We start from the raw sequence: 27,658 nt of genomic DNA on the forward strand, positions 1-27,658 counted from the left end.
TTGAAAGCATACTAGCACTGGCAAAAAGGGCATTCCTATTGAAGAGAAGTCTCGTGGTATCAAACATAGGTCTTAATTTAAGGAAGAAATTTCTGAGAATTTACGTTTGTAGCACAGCATTGTATGTCAGTGAAACATGGACTGTGGGAAAATCCGAATAGAAGAGAATACAGGCATTTCAGATGTTGTGCCACAGACGAATATCGAAAGTTAGGTGGACTGATAAGGTAAGGAATGAGGAAGTTCTGTGCAGCATCGTAGGCAACAAGAAGGCACCGGACGACAGGACTCGCCAAGACCTCAGGGAATGACTTCCATGGTAGTAGAGGGAGGGCAAAAACTGTAGAGGAGGGCAGACAGTGGAATCATCAAGCAAATAATTTAAGACGAAGGTTGTAAGTGCTACTCTGACCCTCCAGGGTAGCCGAGAGCGTGTTGCTAATGCGCTGCTTCCTGGACTCGGGTAGGCGCGCTGGCCCCGGATCGAATCCGCCCGGCGGATTAACGACGACGGCCCGTGTGCCGGCCAGCCTTGATATGGTTTTTATGCGGTTTTCCACATCCTAGTAGGTGAGTACCGGGCTGGTCCCCACGTCCCGCCTCAGTTACACGACTAGCGGACATTTGCAACACATTCACACTTTCACGATTAGCACGAGATACAGACAGGTGGGGTACACTAAATCCATCCCAGGGGGTATGGGGTGGCGGTAGGAAGGGCATCCGGCTACCCCTTAAAATTAACCATGCCAAATCCGTACTTAACCCTGCCTACCATGGGCACAATGCGGGATAAAGGCAGTCGCAAAAGAAAGAAAAGAAAAGAAGTTGCAAGTGCTACTCTGAGATGAAGAGGTGGGCACAGCTGAGGAATACGTAGCCTGTCACATCAAATCAGTTGGATGACTGATGATATTACTAAATAAAACGCCGCTGGAGAGTTAGATTTTAAACTGGAACTGCATAACCAGGTCTTGCATTACGCTTTCACTTTGCTTCTACCCCGTTTTGACAGAAAAAACGAGTAAGTTCCGAAGGTACAAATGAACATAAAACATCTTTTTGATGAAACAAGATACAGCCGAAGATGTGAAATCTCTCATACTAGTCCGCTACTTGGTGCACGTGGATTTGGATACTGCATGAATTTAGAAAACTCCTGACGTTTATTAGTGGTTATAAAAACGGATACAAAGAAACTGAAGTTGAAGCTTCAAAAGGGCGTAACGGCAAATAATTGACGTGTTTGTAAGCACAGATACAGATATTTAAAGTATAAAAGACCAACAGTCCTGGACATGGGAACAGCTTAGTGCTGTATTTAAAGAAATTATCGAATTTAAAAAAAATTCTTCATATAAAAATTTAGATTTTTTTCAATTAGAGCCATTATTAACAATTTGTCTGTCCTAGGGACGCACGAGCAAGCTACTTAGTTGGCCATGCAAAAAACAGTTCATCCTGAGGTCGACGCCGGCGGCTCGAAGCATCTGTCGTTGCTGCTTGTTGATGGTCATGGAAAAACATATACTCACCAGAAACTACACAAGTCTGAATTGGAAAGGGAAATTTTTGGGAGTAAGGGATATGCGTGGTACGAAAACCGTTTCACCAGCTCCACAGCCCGTGACAATTCCAGCTTCCATAACAATAAAGTGAAGTGACACCACTTTGCGGTGGACACGTATTTTCAGAGCGATGTAATGCGCAGGAAGTCCAGATAGGTGGTGTATCGGCTTGGTCCAGAACTGTATTTATGGACCGATATATCACTTCGTTCCCATCAATTTTTTTCCAAAATACTTTGGTTAATAACAGCTGTTTGATCAATTCTGAGCGTCAATATTGCTCGTTCACAATGCCAAAAATTCTCGCGACGTGTTATTGGGGACACATCTCCATAACTAACTCCTCTTTCCTCCACCGAGGAAACAATTAGATAAAGACACTCTTGTAGAGGCGTTAACCCATTCTATTCGGGCAATATACCGTCGCCGAATTTCAATAAAATGTTTGCGAATTCTTGCACACGGCTATCATTACTAAACTGTGCCTAATGTTCCATGTCAGACTCATTTCCTGTATACGAGGACAGTGCACGAAGCATTTGAGGCATGCGCTTACCTCATCTGCTGTCGTTCCTCAAGTTACATCGGGTAGAGCCCGGCGGAAATCACCAAAAAATAAAACAGTTACACCTCCCAGAATGCGATCATTTTGCCGGATGTCTTGCAGAGTGCGACTGGCTGCTTCAACGGCTCTTTTGTGTGCCATGGAGCATCGATCCAAACTGTTAGGTTACACTCCGCAAGATCATCGCCTTTTCGCTATTTCGTAATCCTACACATACTGGGGTTTCATTTATGTCTTGATCCAAAGATATGGACATAGTCTGCTTAGTTCTCCGTCCAGGGACCAAGGTACCATCAATTGCTAATTTAAGCCAGAAGTAACCGAGGAAAAATGGTTTTGCCTGTACCACCAGGGGCGTCACGGATAAAGATTTTACCCTGCTATTGATTAACACTCCATAATTCTTCGTCACGTAGTGGTCACATACTGACTTTTGCTCATCAGAAAGGGTCCCATTATTACTATTCATGACATCATCCACTGCAGTAGAACTATAATTTGTCCCCACAGCACACTCACGACTAACTCCCAAACCGTCAAAGGTTTCTCACGTTTCTGAAAGACCGTATTTACTCAAAGGATAGCCACCAAACGAACTAACAGTATGTTGTGCCACCAATGGCGCAAGCGACTGGAACTTTCACCGATCACGTCATCTTCGAGCGTTTCGTCCCAAATTCGGTTGTCACCTAGCAGACGCAGCCCACTGCCGCACTGCAGGCTGCGTAAACGTTGAATGTTCGATGCCATTTACAGTTTTCGGACAATAACAGTAACAGGTGCAGGTATCAGTATTCACCGTTACTTGGATGGTCAGTGTACACTCTACTTAATGACAGGTCCTGATAAACACCTGGAAACCCTTGCACTGGTGAACCGCGTCGGCGTCTATTGAAAACGCCTTGTTGTTTCACGTAAGTGTAGTAAGATGGTACATTGTTGGACATAAGAGTTCGTGCGAAACTATTTTCATGACAGACATTAAAATAAGCTGAGAGTGTGGTACGGTGAGGATTTTCAAACTGTTCCTGCACATTTTCAGGACTGATATAGGCTCGTTGACCCTCTTGTAATCGAACAGCTAATTGCATAACGGCTGGAAACAGGGAAAACCAATATCCGCCACATTACTTCCGAGGTACCAATATAGCCATCTCACTGATATTTAGTCACCTCGTTAAGATTAGCTCCCTGGAAAGCCAAATATGGTCTGGACGCTTACCAGATTCACGTATTTGCAAATGTATTTTATCAACTCTGCGATAGCGCAGTATTCGATATTCGAGTGGGCTTCAATAGCACGTGAGAAGTATTTGTGAGTATGGTACTGCCCACCGATTGTCTAATGCAATACACTCACCGCGCCGGCCGGAGTGATCGAGCGGTTCTAGGCGCTTCAGTCTGGAACCGTGCGACCGCTACGGTCGCAGGTTCGAATCCTGCCTCGGGCATGGATGTGTGTGATGTCCTTAGGTTAGTTAGGTTTTAAGTACTTCTAAGTTCCAGGGGACTGATGGCCTCAGATATTAAGTCCCATAGTGCTCAGAGCCATTTGAACCATTTTGAACACTCACCGCGTGTATTAACTTCAGCTGTGAAACCGCCACCTTGAGGAACCCGTCGGCGATACGATCGATACCCGTTTTCCCAGTAACACTTTCAGCAGTAACAGTTTCGCTAAAGAAAATTTTTCGGAAACTACTTTGTGCAGCGGTCTTCTTTCATGCAGGGTGAATAGGTACATAATGAGCCACATGGACCTCGTACCATGTTGGTTTTGACAGTCTGGTGTAGTACGGGGCTGCCTGGTTTTCATATCTCTCGATCAAATTCGTTGGGCCTAATCTTCACATCGAGATACAAAAGGTCGAGCGAATAACGGAAACCACGCTTTTCCCTCTCTGTCGAATACATATACCATTGAACTGCTCCATATACCTTTCCTTTTGTAAGAATGTCTATTTGGAGTTTTGTTTAAAATGAAAGCCTCGAGAAATCAAGTCGTGCCTGTCATAGGTCACCCGGCCTGCAAGCTAGTTGTTCTCTGTTTCGGGCCAATTTCGATTGTAGGCCACAGTAGTAAGCAAATAGACATCCGAATGGGGGACTATTCCGGAATTTTTTGCCAATAGAGAGATCATCATGACACTTTCCATTTACAGGCCTGTATGTAGGGCATTTAATCACGTTATTGCAGAATTGTCGGGTGAAACATTTAAAATTTTAATAGTTAGACCCGCAGAGTCACACGGGACGAGTATTAAATGTAGTGCAGTGACACTGTTGCACACTGCCGTAACAGTCGTTAGAGTGCAACTGGTGCAATCTCGTCCTCACTTAAGTATTCTGACCCACCAGTGCTCCGCAAATCGTGGAAAATATCATCTGACCGTAACTGTCCATGGATTGCTTCGCGGCAACCCCGCACTTTCAGTTTGGCCGAGATAAGTGTACGTTCAATGTCTGCTGTGTTAAGATCTCAAAGTGTTGTTGTCGAATTCGACTCCGTTCACTTGCAGTGGTGGCCAGCATCAAGCTTCCTCAAACATGAGCACTTGTTCAGTAGCAAGCAAGTTTGTTTTGCACTTACTTCTACGTTCAAACATTCATTTTTCCCTCATTTACATAACTCATTTATGTAGCATTTACTCCCACATGGTTTAGAAAACTGTCTCTTTGCCCCACGGATAACCATGTTTTTTTTTTTTTTTTTTCACAGATAGTTACATACCGAACAGATTGACCTTACACTTACAGATAGAAGTAGTCTTTCTTTTATCAACTAAGCACATACAGTGAAACTGGGGATATCTTTCTCACACCAAAGATCAACGAATCCTAACATGTATTAAGCTAAAAATGGAACCTAAGACAGACAAAAATCAGAGTTTATGATAAAAGCAATGCACTCAAAGACTTAAGGAAAAATGATGCTGATGTAAATACAGTGAAAGAACCACTTGATAAATCATGGCCCATTAGTGAAAGAATTTGGATAAAATTAATCAAACTGTAATTTCGATAAGAAATTGATAAGCTTATTGATTAACTTCATCAATTAAACCACATCTCTCCCTCCTCCACCCTTAAACTTTTGTTCTGCTAAGTGGTTCATGAAAACACGGGGGATAGTTTTATGACCCTTAGGGTAATCCATCCTTCTGAGAAACCCCCACTCCTCCCCTTTCCATCCTCCTCCCCTACCCTTCTGGGAAAAGGGACTCTTTCTTTGTTGTCACCTCCGCATTTCAGTTCTGAGCCATTCTTCTCCTTCACAGGAAATCCCCCAGCCCTCACCTCATGACACAAAATTCAAATCAGTGTCAATAATATAATACTCAAGTTCAGTTTTCACACCATTTTTAATCAGTTTGCAGGAGATCAGGCTCCACTACTTGGGTAGAGCTCACGTCTGCACACCTGGCCCAGCTTCCCATGACATAATAACGGCAAGCACCGAGGAATGGAATAAAATGCATTATATTAATCGCTGTTGTGGGTCTCCCACCAATGTGCCTTCCGTCTGGGTGCTGCTGGGACCAGACAGGGGACATGTGACGCCACGGAGGTGGATAACTGCCCAATTTCGTAAATACAGATCACTGTACTAAATACCAGCCCGCCCGATTAGCCGTGCGGTCTGACGTACTGCTTTCTGGGCGGGAAGGCGTGCCGGTCCCCAGCACGAATCCGCCCGGCGGATTAGTGTCGAGGTCCGTTGTGCCGACCAGCCTGTGGATGGCTTTTAAGGCGCTTTTCTATCTGCCTCAGCGAACGTGGACTGGTTCCCCTGACTCCAGCTCACTTGTGAGACGTTCCGAGGGTGGCTCACTGGGGGCGAATCGCACAATAACCCTGGGTTCGGTGTGGGGCGGTGGTGGGGTAAGTGGACTGCTGCAGCCGGTTGCGGGGTTTTGTACCACTGTGGGATACTGCGGAAACGAAGCCACTCCATCCTTTTCAGGTCCCCATTTCCATACAATACAATTCTGAGACGCCCGCTGAACCCGCTGTGCAGAACAAGTGATTAGGACTGTGGAAAGGGCCAGAAAGGTGTCGGTCACGTTCACTGAAAATTGAAATTTATTGTATGTTAACAACATCTGCCGGCCGGTGTGGCCGTGCGGTTAAAGGCGCTTCAGTCTGGAATCGCGTGACCGCAACGGTCGCAGGTTCGAATCCTGCGTCGGGCATGGATGTGTGTGATGTCCTTAGGTTAGTTAGGTATAATTAGTTATAAGTTCTAGGCGACTGATGACCTCAGAAGTTAAGTCGCATAGTGCTCAGAGCCATTTGAACCATTTAACAACATCTATAAACCAAAACGGAACATAGCCGAACCTTCAGAACTACGAGTTTAAAAAAGGCAATTATTTCACAGCTTGTGGCCTCAAAACAAGAAATGTTGATGAAGAGATGAATCTCAAGTGGTGAAAACATGAAGTTGAAATTGCAAATAAAATAATTAACATATATATACGCAGTGAGGCTGAGAGCCTCAAGGCGAGGGTGAATAGACAAACATAAACAAGATGCAATAGAAACGACTGAAGGCCCACAAATGCAGAAGGCAGCAATTTTTTTTTTTTTTTTTTTTTTTTTAGAATGCACACAATTGACTTTCCAAAATTTAAAACACGTAAAATCCAGTAAAAGCAAGAATATTTTAAATCATTCGCTATGACAGATTGTAAACAAAACAGACAATCAAACACCGGTGAGAAGACAATAAAGAAAACGACACTCAGAAGCCTCCAGGGAGGTCGGTCTGCCCTCGTTCACTTATGTGAGACAGGTGGTGAGCCCAGCTACACTTGATCCGTCGGAACCCAACCAGGGGACAGCGACGGACCGACCGACAAAATTACCTGCTTGTCACCAACCGGTACATGACAACTCAAACACAAAAGGCTATGAACGTGATTATCCACAATGAAATATGTATTAAGCTGTCAAAACTACACACCATGTTGGACAGCAACAACAGGTGAGGAAATGGCGCTGCCAGAAATTACGTTAGTGACCAGGGCAGGTAACCGGAACACCTAACGGCCACAAGGCAGAAAATTCCGCTGGTGCACTACAGTTGTAGTCAATCAATACAGTTAATTGCACCGCATGGCTGCTACATTTCAGCAATAGAGACACTCGGTGCTGCTCACAGGAAAACCTCCCCAACAGCGAACCACCGCAACGAACCACACAACATGAAAGGACATGACTTGGGTAGTTGAAACCACTACTCAACTTTGACGTCCTGGGTTCGGTGAACCACGAAGCTCGTAGCGATCGGACAGCTCCACATACGCTCCGACACTGCGCGGCGAATGCCAGTGGACCCAACCCACTGCACCGCGCGGAGATAACTTCCCTGGTCCGCCGCAACCGACCGAATCCGTCAGAATGCCGACAACATCAGCAAAATAACGCCAATTACACACACAACTTGACAGACACTTGTACGAAGACCTAAACGGTGCCCAACAAAACTAAGCACACTCAATGACAAATCGGGAGTCGATGCACACACACACAGCCGACTCATGAACGATCGGTTAGCCAAAACGCATCGTCCGGTGGGGCGACCAACCGACGATCCACCAAGACCAAGGCCTGGCTCATGTGATGCGTGGTGGCAATGGTCGGGTGGGGCTGTCGGTGCAGACCTCACAGGTCCAACCCGACTGCGCTAGTGCCGCATTACAATTACCCGATTGGCAGGTCCGGACTGCGCTCCAGATGCGTTCCAACTGACTGGTAGCCCGAACTCGCGACCCGAACTCCACTACTACAGACAACGACCGGGAAGTAATAGCAGTCGAACAAAGATGCTACGAGAGGGGATATATCGATACGCGCTGCTAGCGGCGGTCACGGTCAGGAAAAACAGTAACTCAGTGACAGTAGTAATTTAAATTAACGTAGTGAGGTGGAAGTAAGTTAAAAACAGGGTGTAAAATAAATGATGGCGGGAACACGAGTCACGCACGGCTCAAATACGATACAAAATACCACCGACCGCGGACCAGAAGTCAGCGTCTTTTGATACTGATAGCTGGGAAAACACCTCTAACCTCTATCAAGTGAGTACTTCCCGTTATAACACCTGTGCCTCCAACCCATAGACCAAGGCGACGTGCCTGCCCACCCAGGATACCTGTACTTCTTCTCGCAGTTCCTGAACAAAGCATCTGGAGGCGGAATTCCTTGGATCGGGAAATTCCAAACTCGTTTCTTGTCTTTGTCTCTCTCGAATGGTTATTTCTTGTTTGTGTTTCCACATACATTAACCAACGAGTCCAAACACACAGACGTTTCCATCCCTCCTCAGAATACTCTGTTCCTATTTTCTAACGCTGGAAGCTAGCTCAAGGGAAGCTAACTCAATTTCGATATCAAAAATAGCACAAAATAGTCCATTTGCACTGCGCTATCAAATTAATTGTCTAACAATTTACAGGAGTCAAGTAGATCGCTGAGACAGTCACTACCACCTTTCGATGATTCTTATTATTAATAAAACATATTTTCAACGTTTGAGCCTCACATGTAACGAAGATATTTGGAAATTGCAACCTGTTGTCATAAGCTTCACGCCACTGTATTTCGACTGGACACCTCCCAGTCATATTGACGTGAGCCTTCCAAGACTGACGAAGATGTTCTCCGCTCCGCCTTATGTAGCGCGTTGATAGTATTGCCACACTAGCGTCAGAGTCACGGTGACAGAAGGATTACACCGCCTAGCGACAGTGCCCTCGGTACTGGATGTGAAAGGACCAGCTATCTTCGGCGTCGCCACAGTCATTCGAGTACTCTGACGTCTTCGATTAGAACAACTCACCGAGGTGACGGGATTCCATGCACTATCCAGCTGGTAACCACTGTCACGCTTCATTAGATTTTCCGCAATGCGTATTTCAACGGATTGCTTTATATTGGAGTCCCAAAAGGATGTTGATGTGGCGAAAATTAGTGTTTTGCCATATGTATATATTCTGTGCAACGTCCTTCCACTGTGCGTGTTGTTTCTCCTGTATAGGCCATACCACGCTGGCAAGGTATTTTGTAAATTCCCGCCTTCCGCAATGACAAATTATCCTTCACTGATCCCAGCAGGTCCGATATCCTAAATAACGGGCAGAAAATCACTTTACCTTACAACTAATAAGGATTCTGGCAAATTTGAAGGAAATATTTACAACGAATGGAAGAAAAGTTAGGGACTTTGCTGGCGCGTTCTCCTCTTTATCCACTTCTTGGTTGTTCGTTTCAGCGGAGGATGCCCTGTTGACTTTCTGAGTGGAGTATCCACTGACTCTGAACACTGTCCTCAAATGTGCAAGCTCTTTAGGTAAACTATCTGCATCCGAAACTGCATGGGCCCTGTGTACAAGGGTTTTAAGCACAGTCATCGTTTGAGATGGGTGATGGCTGCTTGAAGAGTGCAAGTACAAATAAGTGTGACAGGGCTTACAATAAACAGAATATCCCAGAGATCTCCCACTCTTCCATCCAACCAAATCATCAGGGAATGGGAGGCAACTATCTTTCTCTAATTTCATAGTAAATCTAATGTTCTCGGCAGTTAAGATGATATAAAAATCCAGTTAACTTATCTTCTCCTGGTGTCAGTCTACTAAAGTATCATCCACATCTGCTTCTACCACCACGCAACCAGCATAATGCCTAGTTCGCTGTTGAGCTACACTGAGTAAACCACAAGTGCTGCCTGTGGGACTTGCCCCCATGGTTGCGGCCGCGATGCTACTAGCCTGAAACTTCCTCCGTACCCACCGGTTGGCATGAGTTTAAGCCGAAACCTCATGCCCACTTGTCCACTAGCTGCAGAATACTGCAAGACATGCAGGCGCAACTTGGACAAGTCATTTTCAAAGACAGAAGAAATCAGAGCATACACGTGTTTTACATCGCTGTGGTTACCTGTTGTGAAAACCTGTACAACACTATGGCACAGGCTATATTTCCTCTCGGTATTCTCTCATCAAGTAAAAAATGTCTGTTCTGATCAGCTTAATATCAGCATCACAAAACTACAATATTAAACTCATCTTTTGTTCATGGCAGAGTGCTAAGAACATGCTCTACCTCTCACAAAGGATACTATCTTAAGGTATGCAAATGCCTTGTCACCTACAGCGTCTCTTAAGGCACCCACACACAGGAGTTGTAAATATCAGGTTAATACTGTGTATCACTGTTCGGTAATATAGCTGGTTTTATAACGATGGCCATCTCTCCCTGTGTAGATAGCAGATAGAACTTTCTTTTAAAAAAAAAAATCTATCCTCACGAAAGTACGGCTGATTACCGCTCCAATTCACGAATCATATCCGTGACATTCTAGCCCTCGTTTTCAGCCTGTCCGGCGGCACGTCATTGATGTCAAACTGATTGACTAATTATTGAAATTGTTCATGATAGTCCCTTTACATGGCGAGCAATTATTTCTTGCAGCCAGACTACACTTACTGTGACGTCTGCATGCGCTTCCCACCGGCTACGTTGTCATTTCCTCCGATATCAAAATATGTTATAACCGTCGTCAAATAGCTGAAGGTATCCAACGTTAGAAACGTTCTGTCTGTCACTTGCCTTATCATGCTGGTGGAAGTAAATCATTTAGAATTCCGGTATACTACTCCAGAACAAAGACTGCCAATACCTGCCGGTCTAGAGGGGAGTAGGGTGTTCCACTCTCTTCTCCATATCTGCGATGGCTCGACCCCTGCCCCTGCTGCCCCTTCTCCCTGGCTCACATGCGAACAGCAGCCACCACCGCTACTGCCGCCGCTGCCAAACATGTATGAGTCTGCAGGCCTGGGTCTCCCTCGGAATACCGCCCTACAGCAGCATTCCTATTGGCTCCTGCAAGATCAGTGGGCTGATGCTTTGAGAACAAACGGAGGAAATGCGAACTTCTTTTCGAGGATCACAGTTCAGGACTGACTGCTGAAGGATTGTACTGACTGCTGAAGGATTGTACTGACGCTAACATACATTTCAAGTAAGAACCACTGAGATAAGACACGAGAAATTAGTTCTCATATGGAGGCATTTATATAGTACTATTCTCCATCGCTCCATTTGCGATTTGAATAGGAAAGGTAATGACTGCTAGGGTTACAGGAACTCTTCGACAATTACCGTATGATCTTGCAAGCTATGCTTGTAGATACAGATGTAAATTAATCTTCCTATTAAGATGTCAGTCCATCCATTTATAAGCACACAAACCTCATGGAAGAATGTAGACAGAACTTCTGCTGCTGAATGTTTCTCAGTGAAAGCATTTTGTCATTGCAGTCGCCACACGAGAGGAATATGAGTTTGTAATATGTTTTTCCACAGTACTTAGAAGAAACGGTTTAAAGCTCACCTCTCAGTTCTCCTTTCATCAAAGTATTGCTTATTTTCCTTATTCTCTCGAATCCTCCAGTCATCCAAACATAGCATTTGAATCCACCTAATTTCGATGAGTAAAAAATGTCACCACGTCAACTCACAGACCACTGCTATTCTCCCTAAATACCATCACGTTCCGACAACACTGTTGCATTAGTTGGAAGACTGTCTAGTCTTCCACCCATCACTGACTAGGCAGAGAGCTAGAACAACGAGAAAAATGGCAGACTAACGTACAGGAGGAAATTCACAACCTTGGAGAGTATATGTGGAATGCACAAATAAATTCAGAAGCATAACATCTACAATTCACTGATACCATTTCCTTTATCGTATTCCTATGATTACTACCCAAGATATACGACAGCATAATTGTGTCAGAGTCTTCGTTTGTAAGCACAGTGCCAGTTTCTCTCTCCTCGTTATTTTTATAACACGCAGTGGAGCAAATTACGAACTATAAAAACTTTGCTAACGTCACCTCTTCGAAAACTTGATAACGTACTACCGCACTCTTCTCTTCTGATATAACGAAAACAAATACTATCCGCATGCTGACATCACTCGTATATGGTGAACCTATTAAATATACATGTTGGAGCAGGCGACCACGATCGAAGTCTTTTCCACGGACCTGTGTAAAATATTGTCGCCTGTACTGGAAGAAGACTATATTCCACAGACTATCAATCACAATACAGGATTCTTGCGTTGTTGCTTCATAAGCAGTTTCATATATTGCTTTTTATGCTGTGACACATTGAAGCAGTGCATGACTACAGCCTTGTCCAACGCTTTATTTTTATTTTTCTTCCATGACTTTGAGGTCTGTGGCAGGTGCTAAACTAACATTAACACTGTTAGACGTACTGGGATCTCACAGAAAGCTGGTCATCGCGTGATGTAATTTAGGATGCTCCCAAAACATACAGGATGATTGAAACAGAAAATGGCTCTGAGCACTATGGGACTTGACTTCTGAGGTCATCAGTCCCCTAGAACCTAGAACTACTTAAACCTAACTAACCTAAGGACATCACACACACCCATGCCCGAGGCAAGATTCGAACCTGCGACCGTAGCAGTCGCGCGGTTCCGGACTGAAGCGCCTAGAACCGCTCGGCCACCACGGCCGGCGATTGAAACAAAAGACACAGGTGACGTATCTCATCGATAAAATATGTAAACTGGAAGAGTTTGCACCATTGTCGAGCGTTTCCAAACAACTATCCGAAGGTGGATGACCTCTACATTTAATCTCATCTTCCACAGTGACAGGTAGCAGATATCTCGGTGTAAAAGGATTAAGAGTATTGATTTCTCAAGGTAGTGGTACATATTGGCAGCCAGGTACATGCCCATAGTTTATGTGTCCTAGGTGGTGATCATTCTGACTTCCTAATCTTTGGAAACTGTGTCTGTCATTTTCATGGCTTATAACGTCTAAAAACATGTGGAACAAGGGGGTATTCTGCGAAATTAAGCCCATAGAGCACAGATTGTATGCAACATCAGTTGTCAATCCCACTGTTGGAGGAGGTGCATGATTTTCATACACCCTTATAAGCATGTAAGTATCCTCATTTCTCCACATTTTTGTCGTATTGTCATCAATTTCATGTTCTTTCCATAATTACCGTAATTCAACCAGGTCCCCCGTAATTAAAACCCATGTTATCCAGTTACTTGAGTACCAAACCATGATTCTCGATGACTTGTCATATCAACCAAACGTCTCATTGCATCGATCTTGTGATTTTATCAGTCAAAGACTTCCAGCATGACTCTCAGTTTCTGTATCGTTGCTAAGTTATACCCTATATATATATGGACATATTGTGAACCCTGTTATGCTTCCTACATCACACTACAGAAATACTACCCCTTAATGTAGGAAATAGCCATCAGCAGGAAGAAGTGCAAAAAATATGTTTCTTGGCCGAAACACTTCATAAATTCGGTAAGATTTTATTACGATTTACTATCTCTGCCTATGTGAATGAAGCCAGAAAGTATTTCTACATTTGTAGGGCAATGTCGAAGACTAAAATATATCACCAACACCTTTGTTGATTAGCACCCCATCAAATGAATCACATCTTTAGACACACTCTGCTATCCATTTAGAAACGAGCTGGCCCTTCGTACAACCAATTAGCTAAGGGTCCTGACCAAAACTCCAGACGGTATCTCTATGAACTTTGTAACTGTTCCTCTGTCTTTAAATAACTCTCCCTGCAACATCGTCTCCAATCTAATATGTAACTGGCTTAAGTAGGAGGGCACTAGTTCTGCTGTATTCAACGTTTTGTGAAGGAACAGAACGAGCTGTGTTCCACACAATTAGTACATTCCGATTTTTTTCTTTTAGAAAACTCGCGCAACTGACCGACGCCAGTGACATACGTTAGTATTTACATCCTATTACCGTAGTTCTGCTTTGTGAAGTCTCTTCTGAAAACGGTATTAGCTCGGCGTATCATAAAACGCGCAAAGGACTAAGCAGGAGGTTGGTTGGTTGGTTTGGGGAAGGAGACCAGACAGCGAGGTCATCGGTCTCATCATTAGGGAAGGACGGGGAAGGAAGTCGGCCGTGCCCTTTGAAAGGAACCATCCCGGCATTTGCCTGGAGCGATTTAGGGAAATCACGGAAAACCTAAATCAGGATGGCCGGACGCGGGATTGAACCGTCGTCCTCCCGAATGCGAGTCCAGTGTCTAACCACTGCGCCACCTCGCTCGGTGGACTAAGCAGGAGGACTGGACCTTAGGGCAGGGGAGCATTCACCTTTTATTTTTCACAATGTTTTTTAAAGTCAATCAACAGAAATAACATTTGTCACAAACTTCAACTGATACAAAATTTGCACATGAAGCCCATCAGTTGGCTTTCAATATCAAAGAAAGATTATAACTTTTCAAATGAGAAAGATAATACCTTCTTATAAAAAAAAATAAAAAAAACCGAATACACTGAACGCCTAAAGGACTGCAGTAAGTTTACTTACAGACAGTTTTAAAACCTCGCCCAAATATATTCATTTAAAAGAAAGAGTAACCTTACATACGGACTCCCAACCAGACAGGCAACAATCTTCGTGAGACACATCTCTCGCAAATGGTTCCCAGCTCACGGCATCTGTCAAGTGTGGACATGAACGTCCCAACACGGGCCACTCCTGGTTGTGCTGCTCGGACCCGATTTATCGGGCCGACCGAGGGCCAAAAGTGCAGTAGGTGCCTCCGACTTCACTTCCCGGGTGCTCCTCCCCTCCAAAAACGGGTAATTCAGAGGGCTGTTATTGGGTGCACCTGGATCTTAACGGAACGTTTAATTCCGCCAGACTCAAGAACAAGCGAGAACCCGAAGGTGGAGCCCAGACCCACCACCTAGGCACAGATGTAGAACAAGTTGTCAACGATCATAGTCCAACAAATCGCGTGTGCTGACGCAGCAACAACATGCTACAACCGAATGTTTCAAACGGTGCTGTGTTTTATTAAAAGGCATTCCATCAGTATCGCAAGACTTAAAACATATTGTGACTGCTAAATTTAGGTTACAAGTAACAATTAAATTAACTCAGGTTGAGATATTTTAAGTAACTGATTGAGCTCACTTCCACTCGTGATGTCCAACAAAACACCAAATGATGTTTTATCCTTACAATAATCGAGCCCTTGGTGGATGCCGACATTCAAACCTCCGCACAAATGTCTCACGGAGTTATCGTACTTTAGTACATCATAGAGTTCAAGATCCACCAGATTGTCTTGAACAAACTAAGCAATCACTTTTAAACCATTGTACACAATAAGCCCCAAGGCTTGGATGGTAAGGCAAAATATCGGCACTACTAGACACTAAAGCAAAACATCGAAATGGTACAACAAATTGCGTAGCGTCTGACAACAACATGGATTACTAACAGATTTTCATATCAGAGCACTCGCTAATAGTTTGTCTCAGGTGAGGTACACTTGCAATAGGAATGGCAGAAAGTGTATGACCATTGAAAGACATAAATAGTATGATGTCACCCTATCACGTCAGCGAAATGATCGTCCAACAGCATCAGCGAAATAGGTCGCCACTAGAATCTCCCAATAAAATGTAATTGGTTAATGGCCACCAACTGCTTGGCTGCGCAGACCATCTCAAGACACAGCTGTTACAACTGCTTTTCAAGACCGACCGGGTTACCTCCCCTACTCAGACAATCGCAAGGTCTTCTCTCCACCTCACTACCACAGCTCATCCCCTCACCGCCGCGTCACCTCACGACCTACTCACCAGCACAAACATCACAATCACCCACTTTACTCCTAAAGGGGCGCCTACCCCGATGTACTGATGAGTCTGCCTTCTATGCTTTAGCTCCATATCACGTTTCGCCCATTTCCAGTTACGGTGGATAATGCCGGGACTGATCTTGTCAGGCAGAATTTCGTCCAATGACCACAGGTTGCCAGTGGGGAATTAAGAGGATACGCGAACTTTAAAGACGCTGGCGTCGCCTTGATGGCTCCATGCCGAGCTGAGTTAAATGTGAAATTTAGCCAGGGCGCCGAAACATCCCACCTTCTTTGGCTTTTTGCAAGATAAATCGTCAATGCGGATTTGAGGTTTCGATTGACTCTTTCAACAAATGAGGGCTTGGTGGTAGTTATGCGCATAGCGTTTCCAAAGCGAAACTTCTTAAATTCCCTGGAAGTAAACGCTGGGGCGTTGTCGCTCACCAACGACTTAGGCGGACCAAATACCGAAAATATCCCCGCGACATGTTTAATCGACAAGGCAGTGGTAGCCCCACGGCTGGGAATCAACCAGGTAAAACCCGAGAAAGCATCGATTACCACCAGAATATAACGGTTGCCGTTTTTGGTCCAAGGAAGGTTACCGATACAATCAGTGTACAATTTATGCATAGGGTGTTCCTCAGGGTTGGAATTCAGGACCCCTCTTCAGGAACTCTGATTGGGTTTCGCCATGTTACATTTTTCGCACTTCCCCATCAAACGTCTAACACTCAGTATAAGGAAGGCCGTGTAACATATTGCTTGATCTTGGCGATAGTTTTTGACATCCCTAAATGCCTCCAGAATATAACGGTTGCCGTTTTTGGTCCAAGGAAGATTACCGATACAATCAGTGTACAATTTATGCATAGGGTGTTCCTCACGGTTGGAATTCAGGACCCCTTTCCAGGAACTCTGATTGGGTTTCGCCATGTTACATTTTTCGCACTTCCCCATCAAACGCCTAACATCTCGGTATAAGGAAGGCCGTGTAACATATTGCTTGATCTTGGCGATTGTTTTTGACATCCCTAAATGCCTTCCCACCACGGAATTGTGAAAATAGCAAGACGGCAGCTTTCAGCTCCTTCGGTAAACAAATTTTAAGGTCTTTACCTTTCTTTTCCTCACGGCACACCAGCCTCTTGTGCAACAAGTATACCTCAACCTGCCTCCCACCAAGCAATTCGCGCTTAATCGGGTTAATGACAGGGTCACCGTCTTCTTTCTGCTTAAGATCGGCAAATAAAGGCTTTCTCATTGAGAACGCTACCAAAGTAATCAATAGGCCGAGCTTTAAGACTGCTGTGACCGGAAATAGTCTGCTCAAACATTCGACTTAGGGCATCGGCAATTTGGTTCTCGGTAGCCCTGATATGTTTGACCGTAAACCGAAAGGCGGAAATACGGACGGCCCAACGTGCGATCCTTCCCGTCTTCCACGGACGCCCCAACACCCAGCTCAAGGCCTAGTTTTCCGTCTCAGTGGAAACTCTCTATGTTCAACATAAATCTTAAATTTGTCCCACACGAAGAGGACAGCAAGTGCTTCCCACTCATAAACAGTGTATTTGAGTTCAGCCTCCGACAATCTCTTGGAGGCATAAGGTATTGGGCGTCGCTGGCAATCAAATTTTCTGTAGAAGCCGGGCCGCCACTGCAAAATTGGAAGCCGCTGTCTGCACAATAAATAGCAACCCATAATTAGGAATGGCTAAGACGAGTGGATTACTTAAGGCTTCATTAATCGCTCCAAACGTGACTTGTTCGCTTTTACTATAAATGAAAGCTTCTGACTTCTTAGGTAAGTTATTAAGAAGGGCCGCTAACTGAGCAACATCGGGTAAAAATTTACGAAAGAAATTAGCCATGCCTACGGAACAGGCTACCCCTTTTTAGTTTCTGGGAGGAGGAAAGCTGCACAAATCGCGCGTACTCTCCTGAACAATCTTAATACCCTGGGCAGAAACTAAATGCCCTAACAAGGAAATTTGAGAGTGAGCTAGACTAATTTTAGATAGTTTGACTGTGAGCCCAGCTTCCCTCATACGACACAAAACGTGTTGAAGGTGCTCCAAATGGTCATCAAAGGTGGCAGTATAAACGACCACATCATTCAAATAATTATAAACACATCTGAACTTGATCTCCCAAAACGTTATCTAGAAGACGAGAAAAGACAGCGGCTCCAGTCGAAACCCCGAAAGGAATTCTATGAAATTTGTATAAATTCCTGTCAGTGCAGAATGCAGTGACCTGCTTGGAATCTTCAGCTAATGGGATCTGGTGATATACGAGGTGCATTCAAGTTCTAAGGCCTCCGATTTTTTTTTCTCCGGACTGGAAAGAGATAGAAACATGCGCATTTTTTTAAAATGAGGCCGCGTTCATTGTCAATACGTCCCAGAGCTGGCAGCACCGTACAGCAGATGGAATTTTACCGCCAGCGGCGAGAATGAGAACTGTTTTTAATACTTAAAATGGCGACGTTTTCCTTACTTGAACAGCGTGCAATCATTCGTTTTCTGAATTTGCGTGGTGTGAAACCAATTGAAATTCATCGACAGTTGAAGGAGACATGTGGTGATGGAGTTATGGATGTGCCGAAAGTTCGTTCGTGGGTGCGACAGTTTAATGAAGGCAGAACATCGTGTGACAACAAACCGAAACAACCTCAGGATCGCACAAGCCGGTCTGATGACATGATCGAGAAAGTGGAGAGAATTGTTTTGGGGGATCGCCGAATGACTGTTGAACAGATCGCCTTCAGAGTTGGCATTTATGTGGGTTCTGTGCACACAATCCTGCATGACGACCTGAAAATGCGAAAAGTGTCATCCAGGTGGGTGCCATGTATGCTGACGGATGACCACACGGCTGCCCGTGTGGCATGTTGGCAAGCAATGTTGACGCACAACGACAGCACGAATGGGACTTTCTTTTCGTCGGTTGTGACAATGGATGAGACGTGGATGCCATTTTTCAATCCAGAAACAAAGCGCCAGTCAGCTCAATGGAAACACACAGATTCACTGCCGCCAAAAACAGTTCGGTTAACCGCCAGTGCTGAAAAAATAATGGTGTCCATGTTCTGGGACAGCGAGGGCGTAATCCTTACCCATTGCGTTCCAAAGGGCACTACGGTAACAGGTGCATCCTACGAAAATGTTTTGAAGAAGAAATTCCTTCCTGCACTGCTACAAAAACGTCCGGGAAGGGCTGCGCGTGTGCTGTTTCACCAAGACAACGCACCCGCACATCGAGCTAACGTTACGCAACAGTTTCTTCGTGATAACAACTTTGAAGTGATTCCTCATGCTCCCTACTCACCTGACCTGGCTCCTAGCGACTTTTGGCTTTTTCCAGCAACGAAAGACACTCTCCGTAGCCGCACATTCACCAGCTGTGCTGCTATTGCCTCAGCGATTTTCCAGTGGTCAAAACAGACTCCTAAAAAATGGTTCAAATGGATCTGAGCACTATGGGACTCAACATCTTAGGTCATAAGTCCCCTAGAACTTAGAACTACTTAAACCTAAGGACATCACACACACCCATGCCCGAGGCAGGATTCGAACCTGCGACCGTAGCAGTCCCGCGGTTCCGGACTGCAGCGCCAGAACCGCTAGACCACCGCGGCCGGCAGACTCCTAATGAAGCCTTCGCCGCTGCCATGGAATCATGGCGTCAGCGTTGTGAAAAATGTGTACGTCTGCAGGGCGATTACGTCGAGAAGTAACGCCAGTTTCATCGATTTCGGGTGAGTAGTTAATTAGAAAAAGAATCGGAGGCCTTAGAACTTGAATGCACCTCGTACTTGGTTCAAATCTAAAACAGTACAGAAACGCGCACCGGATAACCACGTAAAACAATTATGGGGATCTGTCAAAGGGACAGACTCCAAAATAACTTTCTCATTCAAAACCCCATAATCCACAACAGGAAGGTAATCTTCCCCCTGTTTGTTAGGTACCAAGAAAACTGGAGAAACATTCGGAGAGTAGAGGTCCTAATACCGCCTCGCATCATATCAAGAATCAACCCCCTTAAAATTTTCATTTTGGGAGGCTAGACTCTATACAGAGATTGCCTCATCGGGACATCTTCCTTCAAACAGATTTTATACTCCACCTAGTTAGTGACACCCACTTTGTTAGTCACAACACCAGGAAAACGCCCGAGAAGGCTCAACAATTTCCTTCCCTCGGCCGACCCCAGATGACGGACATCAAACTCTGAAGTTAGGCCGTGCACGGCGTTAATTGTAGGAAATTTTTAAGAGTAACATAACGCTATCCTGATACTAGTATTAAATTTAAAGGAAATAGTGCCACCAGTGTAATACCAAACAAGTCCAGTTTGTGGTATGAAATCACAACCTAACAACAAAGCGACTGACAGATCCCTGACCACCAACACATTAATCGGCCACGAAAATACCAGAATGCTTAATTTCCCCTGCATTTCACCTGAGGTAACATCTGTCCGTTAACAGCTAAAAATCTCTGAGATGCACACAAGGGAGGCATTCGACAAATCCCCTGACATTCAAGATACCATTGATAGTCTAATAACGAAACACTACTACCAGAGACTAGCAAAGCACACACAGGCTTCTGGTTTAGTTGGGCTCAAACATAAGATAGTGCCTGGCCTATAACTGCCCTAAAAGGGCCACAGTGTTTCGGCGGTCTTGGATGGCCAGCTGTTATCTGCTTTTCATGGCATCAACAGTTCCGGCGAAGCCCCCTCTTAACCGGACAATCTCGCACTAAATGCTGAGCACTACCACATCGGTAACATGACCTAATTTTTTAAACTAATTGTACAAAGGGCTACCACACCCTTCGGAGCTCTCTCCGGCTCAGTTAGCTTATTACGGCCAGCGAACCGCAACCCCTCAATAGCAGCCACAAAATCATCTACTTCCGCAAGGGACGTGGTCCTACTAGAAAACATGACCCTGGAGCGATCTTCCGGTTTCATTCCCTTTAAGACATTCTGCACGATACCATTTTCAGTCACCTCAAGTTCTAAGGCACTAACTGCTTCGCGAACTCATTCATTGCATTCAGCTAAATTTTCCTGAGACGATTGCACACGCCAAAAATGTTTCTCTTCTAGCTTCCTTTTAACCCGCAGTGGCAACTGAAGTTGGATCGCTCGGTTCCTCAAATCCCGCAGCGAACCGCGGTTTTCCAAGACTTGCAAAAACACTCTACCCAATCTTCCTAAAGGTTACAATAACTGAATAACAACCCGCTGGGAACACCTAAGGCCTCAGCGTGATGCTGAAACCGAACGGTAGACCACAGGAAGAATTCAACTTGAGCAACATTTTCTAAAGAAAGTATGTTAATACGTTGCAATAAAGAAACGTTGGTACTAGGTAATCCATTAAAGTGTTCAACTAGCGCACGAGTCTCTCCCAGTGCAGCTATAAAGTTCTACGTTGACTGACTAACAGAGGCAAGGGGGGTACTTCACCGCTTGCCTCATTCTGAGCTAACTCTTCGACCTGATTAATAGGACGGTCAACTACATTAATCAGCTCTGCAGTTAATTGTAAATCCTTAAAGCCCTTAAGACGATTACTCCAGCGCGAAGTTGGGCCTGCACACGGTTTAACTGTTTACGGGTAAGTCGCCTATCCTGAAGATAAGCCATCGCTTGAACCAGCTCAAGAATACTAGAAGAATAAAACTGAATCGTAGGACCTACCTCACCAGTGCTGTCAGACGTGAGACTATACGGTTGGTCAAGAACAAGACGTAAGCGAGCTGCCAAATCAGCCACGTTTCCATCACTCGATTGCTGGCGTACCTTGAGTTCGTATAGCAAATGTTCTCGGTGAAAGAAAGATATTCCCGGACACGTTCTGGCCACCATAATTGCGAGATGCCTTAGCAGCGCTGTCTAAAAAAGTCACGGATCGCGCATCTCCCCCCGCCCGCACGCCCGCCCCCACGCCCGCCTGTCGTCGAAGGTTCGAGTCTTTTCCCGGGTATGGGTGTGTGTGTGTGTGTGTGTTATCCTTGGCGTAAGTTAGTTATTTTAAGTTACATTGGGTAATGTGCAGTCTTAGCGAGCGATGAACTCAGTGACCTCAGCAATATTCACTTGTTATCACCTCTGCATTTATCATATATTTGAATCGAAAGCTAGGACTTTACACGCAATAGAAAGTCATCATGCTGAAGGAATATCCAAAAACTGTAACTGATTATTATTTAGTGGTCTCCTGACCATGGGAAACGTCTAGGAAATGATGGACTTCGAAGTGTTAGTGAAGACTGAGAATGCAATTTTTTTCGCTCCAGTGAAGAGAATTATTCACAGCCAGTAGCACAGAGCAGTATTCTGAGAATTGAAGTAAACAAATTCAAATAAGTATAAATACTGTGGGATTGCATTTTATTGGAAGACTGCTGGTAGGAACAGTAATATTTCTTCCACACCAGGGCAGCTTGCAAATTGAAGGTAAACGAAACAAGTATTAAATGCAAAAATTAAGGTTACAAAATGTCTATCGGAATTAGTTAACTGTGAGCTGCTCAAATGATGGATAGTGCTAAATGCAGAGTGACACATTTGTCCAAGACAGTGAATAGGTTCCAGTGAGAATATAATGAAAGCAAAGAAGTCAATAGATACCAAACCCAAATTCTCTCTCCTGAACGTCCCACAGTTCCAAATTCCACTTGATGGGGCAACTGACTGTTGCCACGTACTTGATTAACGAGAATGAGCCCTTACCCACGTAAAAACAATGGAATGCGACAGAAACGTCCAACCCAAGATGTACAAAAATGCCTGTTACGATTTGTTATGATGGTACTGGTACCAGACAATCTCTCTCCCTTGTCTTGCAAGGTTTGCACCAAGTACTGTGGTGGAGGCGACGCTTGGCATTGGGCAGTCCATAAACTGAGGAAAGAAACTTTTTCACATGGTCAGTGTGGTTGTTTGTGATGTGCAGACATAAAGGAAAATCTCATACTCAAGTACCCACCGACGAAGGAGTGGCGTTCAGATGGACCACGCCTGTTACAATGGATTAGTTCCAGGAACTCACACAGTAACAGTCGGGAAACAGAAACTTTCTGCAAAAACTGAGCAACTTCTCGGATGCTACCATTCCCTGATTTTGAGAAATTCTGCTGACCATACGGTACCCTGCTGATCACTCCTAACTCACTCCTACCCTGCGACAAATCAAATAACTTTCCACTCCCAGAAAAGTATCAGACTCACATAATTAATTACGAAATTATTGTAGCAGAGCAGCAACTAAAATCGTGAGGTGGTATGTAACAGTTGTGTTACAGTTTGCTCAGTGGATATTTTACTCAATGTTCAGTGCTACTGCGTGAATCTGACATATTTCATTGATTTGTACCAACAGATTGCAAAAAGCTTAAAAATTTCAGAGCGTGAAATATATTCTACCAACAAACTTCACAAATGATAAAAAAGGAATGCGTGTGGAGAAGGAAGTAGTGCACTTCTTCTCATTGCTGTTACCGACATTGTCCTTGCTCACTAACGTTTGTCAATAGAAAAGGGTTGATGGAAAATCTGAATAGAATTGAATCCTTACTCTGATAGTAGTTCACAACGGTGAATGAATGTCTATCAGTTATGTCCTTTCCACACTTACGTAAGAGCCTGTCAGAATCTACAGTAAATTATTTGCATAGTGCACAGGATACCGAGGGCGGAATTGTGAGCATCGGAATGGAGTTGACAAAATAAAAGAGTTGATTAAAAAAATCTTGCATATTTTCTGAATTGTGGAACAGAGAATGTGGTCGTGCTGGTGCCGGAGGTAAAGAGCGACGCTTGTCTTGGAGTATGAACAAAATACAGCAACAGGAAACGAGAGATGTGTCGATTCACGCTTATATGACTGGTGGCCAGTCCTAGAAAACACGGCCAGAGGCAGAGGGCAGGAGCTTTCTGGCTGAAGTTTCCGTACAAGAGAGAGATTCTACTGTGCTCTCCCCCCTCCCTCCCCCCCCCCACCAGAAACCTCCTGAGATCACACACACAACCGTCCCATCTCAAATGGTAGGAGTACTGGCCACATCACACCGTCGAAGTTCAACGAGAGAGTACTTGAAAGATTCTGTAGGAACGTAGGTTGACGTAAGATTTTTCAAAGCTTTCCTAAATATCCCTAAATGGCTGCCCCACCCCCACCCCCTTCCCCCCCGCACGTCCTTCTCCATTCCACAGCTGCGGTGGCTCATAGTGTTTGTAAAAGAATCCCATACATCCCTTTGGAAGACAGGTTGCCCAGACAGACAGACTATGGGAAGAATTTACTGGAATAAATTTTCTTTATTGGAAAAAGAAAATGTCTGCATGGGTCATGTAAAATACACATATGATCCACACACTATTAAGAGAGTAGCAGATTAAATTAATTTAGAGACTCGGCTTTATGTGTCAGAATCCAAACTTTTTTGCCATACATAGACCTCAAGCTGGTTATGGAAAATTATATAAATCCCTCAAGACTAAGGTGTGTCCAGTAGCCATACTGAACGTGGGATTGTGTACTATAGAGGGTAAGAATTTGAAGAATCACACACACATAACATTCTTGGAAGCAGATACAATTAATAATGACTATATTACCATCTGATATCATGGAGGCTTCAACACTTAGCTCTCAGAAATAAATTTAACTGGTAATGAGATGTGACAGTTACGTGTATCATTAGGGGAAGAGGGTTACATAACTGTATTGTTTACATGCAGCAACAATAAAATGAAGTCTTACAATAAAGTAAATAGTTATTATGTTGCCTGACACTTGAAGTATGCAGATAATAGAAAAGAGCCTAAAAATCAATTAAATATACTCAAGTCACATTGATGAATGGGTGTACAACAGAAGAGGAACCAGAACACGAGGTAAACATACTATGCGATGGTAAAAATAGCTGGTTATTTTCCATGCACAAAATGCTATATTGCTAGGCAACTGGAAGAGATAGAGTTCCTAACGGTAGAGTTCTTGTGGGCGGTAATGGACACTGCGATGCGACAGACAAAATAACAATATGTGGAACAATAGCGAGTCAGCATACCCTAAAACTATAAAACTCATGAAGCAATGAACATTTATTTACGAAACACCCATAGAAAATTCTGCTTTGATTAGTCTGTACCAACAGATATGCATTCTTTAATTGCACTGAAATAAAGATGAAAAATGCAAAATCCTATGACAAGGTGTTAACAGTCATATTTCCAAAAGATGTGCATGAAAGATTTTTAGAACATCATTTGTCATACACTACTTTCAGATGAGGCTCTTGATTCACATCTTACTTACTAAATACGAAGTTTACAGTAGGAATATTCCTAACGCATAAAGGTAACAAACAGTTACAAGTAATTGAAAATACAGTCTTAATCATTGTATTAAGGCAGAGGGCAACATGCTTGAGACACTAGGCGTGCTGTGCTGACATAGCGACCCACTTGTAACACGTGGAGTTTACTATCCATTGAAAAAAGAATAAATGTTACAAAACCACTAATACTTTCCCAACGACATTAAATTAATTCAGCTTGAGCGAGTAGTTAGCTTACAAGTAGTGCACGAAGTAAAAATATGCTATGTTCCGTTGGAAATACGTCAGATCATGGAGAAAGAAGTTATACATGGCCATGAGCTGTCAGTTGGTAACTGTGATACCGTTTGTCCATACAATGGCGTCTTCCGACAAGTACCCGATTATTACGGATATCTGCATTTGCATTCCCAGTATTTTGGCATAACATCGTCAAAACTAGGAACGAATACTTCTGCATGCGCGTTTCCCTTACGAACTAAATAAGCAAATTTTTTACATGCAATTAAAGCCAAGTCAGCTGATCAAGAAGTTCAACTATGCCCAACTTTACCAAACAATTTAGTAGTTTCCTCATCTGAGATTATCTGGTCTACCATTTCATTATTAGCAGTCAGTGTGACCTGAAACGACTTCCTAGCTTGATGACGTACGCCACGGGCGCGATTGATATCATGCGTCGCTCCCTTAATCGCTTTTGCATTTTGTTTCGACACTTCAGTATGCGAAGTTATTAACCTATCTTCGACAGTCTGTTCATAGGAAAATTGTGCGCATACGATTAATTTCTGAAATTCAACGGATTCATTTTATGAGTATTTAAAACAGTCAGCACTGCAGATGAGGAATCTCTAACCAATTGTTCACATTCATCACGAATCCCACATATATATCTCCCGGTGACTCAGCATCTATTTCTGAAAATTTTGACTGCTATTCTCTATTAATTCGTTTAGAGTGATTAACAATTTGTATATCAAATTCAGTTTTTAAATTATCCATTCCACCAGAAAGTTTACTTTCTACCTTTTTCAACTCGGTTACTACAGAGGGTCTTACAGATACAACTTTTGACTCTACAGGTGAATTTGCTGATTCTGTTTTACTCTATATTTGAGATTACAGTTGTAATATTACTATTTACAGTCGTTATTTGAGAGCTCAGTGCTGAAAGAAACGACATAATATGGATATTTCCATCCATAGGAAGTATTTGTTTAGAAAACGTACGTTATTTTGGTATCTCCAGAATCCTAGTACTTTTTAGCGTGACAATGTTTTGAATCATCTGTTGTCCACTCCTCAGTTACTTACTTTTTCATCAGGATCCTGGGGCCAACTGTATTCACAGCCTCCATTTCATTGTTTGTCGCATGCTCTACACTACTCTTAAGTGGCTCTCTCTTAATTATAATATTGCTAAAACTAGCGGAAGGCGCTCTTGACTCGTCGTAAGGAGCTCAGCCATTTTCTGATCATTACTATGACACCTCTCAGCAAACAAAGTAATTTATTTTTTTGCGACTCACAGTCATGTACAGAAATGGCACTCTGATCGTCGTACTAGACGCTCAAAGCTCGTCTGGTTCGACGCACTTGATGACCCAGCTAGATAGCTGTTTGGCTGCCCCACATACTGGTCCGCGCCAGACTAGGGAGCACTCTGTTGTGCCCCCTGGTAGATGCTGATGCACTCCGCTTCTGCTGTGCTAAATGCTGCTGCTGAGTGTTCTGACACACACTTGGGTAATGATTCCTTACAATGGCTCGCACTGCGGAATTCCGATTTCTGTCGTCACTAATTCACGATAATTAACAATTACAGTTTCTTGACTAACGTTCAGCTATCATTTTCGTACCTGATTCTCAACCATAAAAGGGAGTCTACATTAACATTTGTAATTCCACTGCATTCAGCTTCACATTAGATACGTCGCTAAGGTATTTGCCCTGCTCCAACGCGACACGATTCAAAACTTTGATCGCACCATTCTGACGCTTAGCAGGCACTATGACTGTAACGGGATGGATACTGTAATACCAACAAAATCGAAACGTAAATTTTCCTATTTTTATCTGTTGGGTGTCAGTGGCCAGTTACCTGAGCGCATAGGTGCCACTCTATTTATTAACCGGGGCTGGCAGCATGGCAACGCCCATCTCATGTCTGTAAGATGGTGTGAGCGCCACAGACACCGATAGTTCCTCCTCTCGATGAACTCTTACTAAAGGATAGTCCTGCTTTTCCGTTGTCGTAGGTAGACGCTTAATGCATTCGAGGCTAATCACAAGAACGGAGATGGCTTGGGATGCAGGATTGATCAGACGCAAATAAACAGATCATAACTACACTGAAACGTCATATATGACTGAGAAGAGCATTGCCCTCCCACAATCAACAGTTTGTACTAGCAAAAGATTGAGAGTTACAGT

This window comes from Schistocerca serialis, chromosome 6, assembly GCF_023864345.2.
Source record: "Schistocerca serialis cubense isolate TAMUIC-IGC-003099 chromosome 6, iqSchSeri2.2, whole genome shotgun sequence".
Classification (NCBI taxonomy): domain Eukaryota; kingdom Metazoa; phylum Arthropoda; class Insecta; order Orthoptera; family Acrididae; genus Schistocerca; species Schistocerca serialis.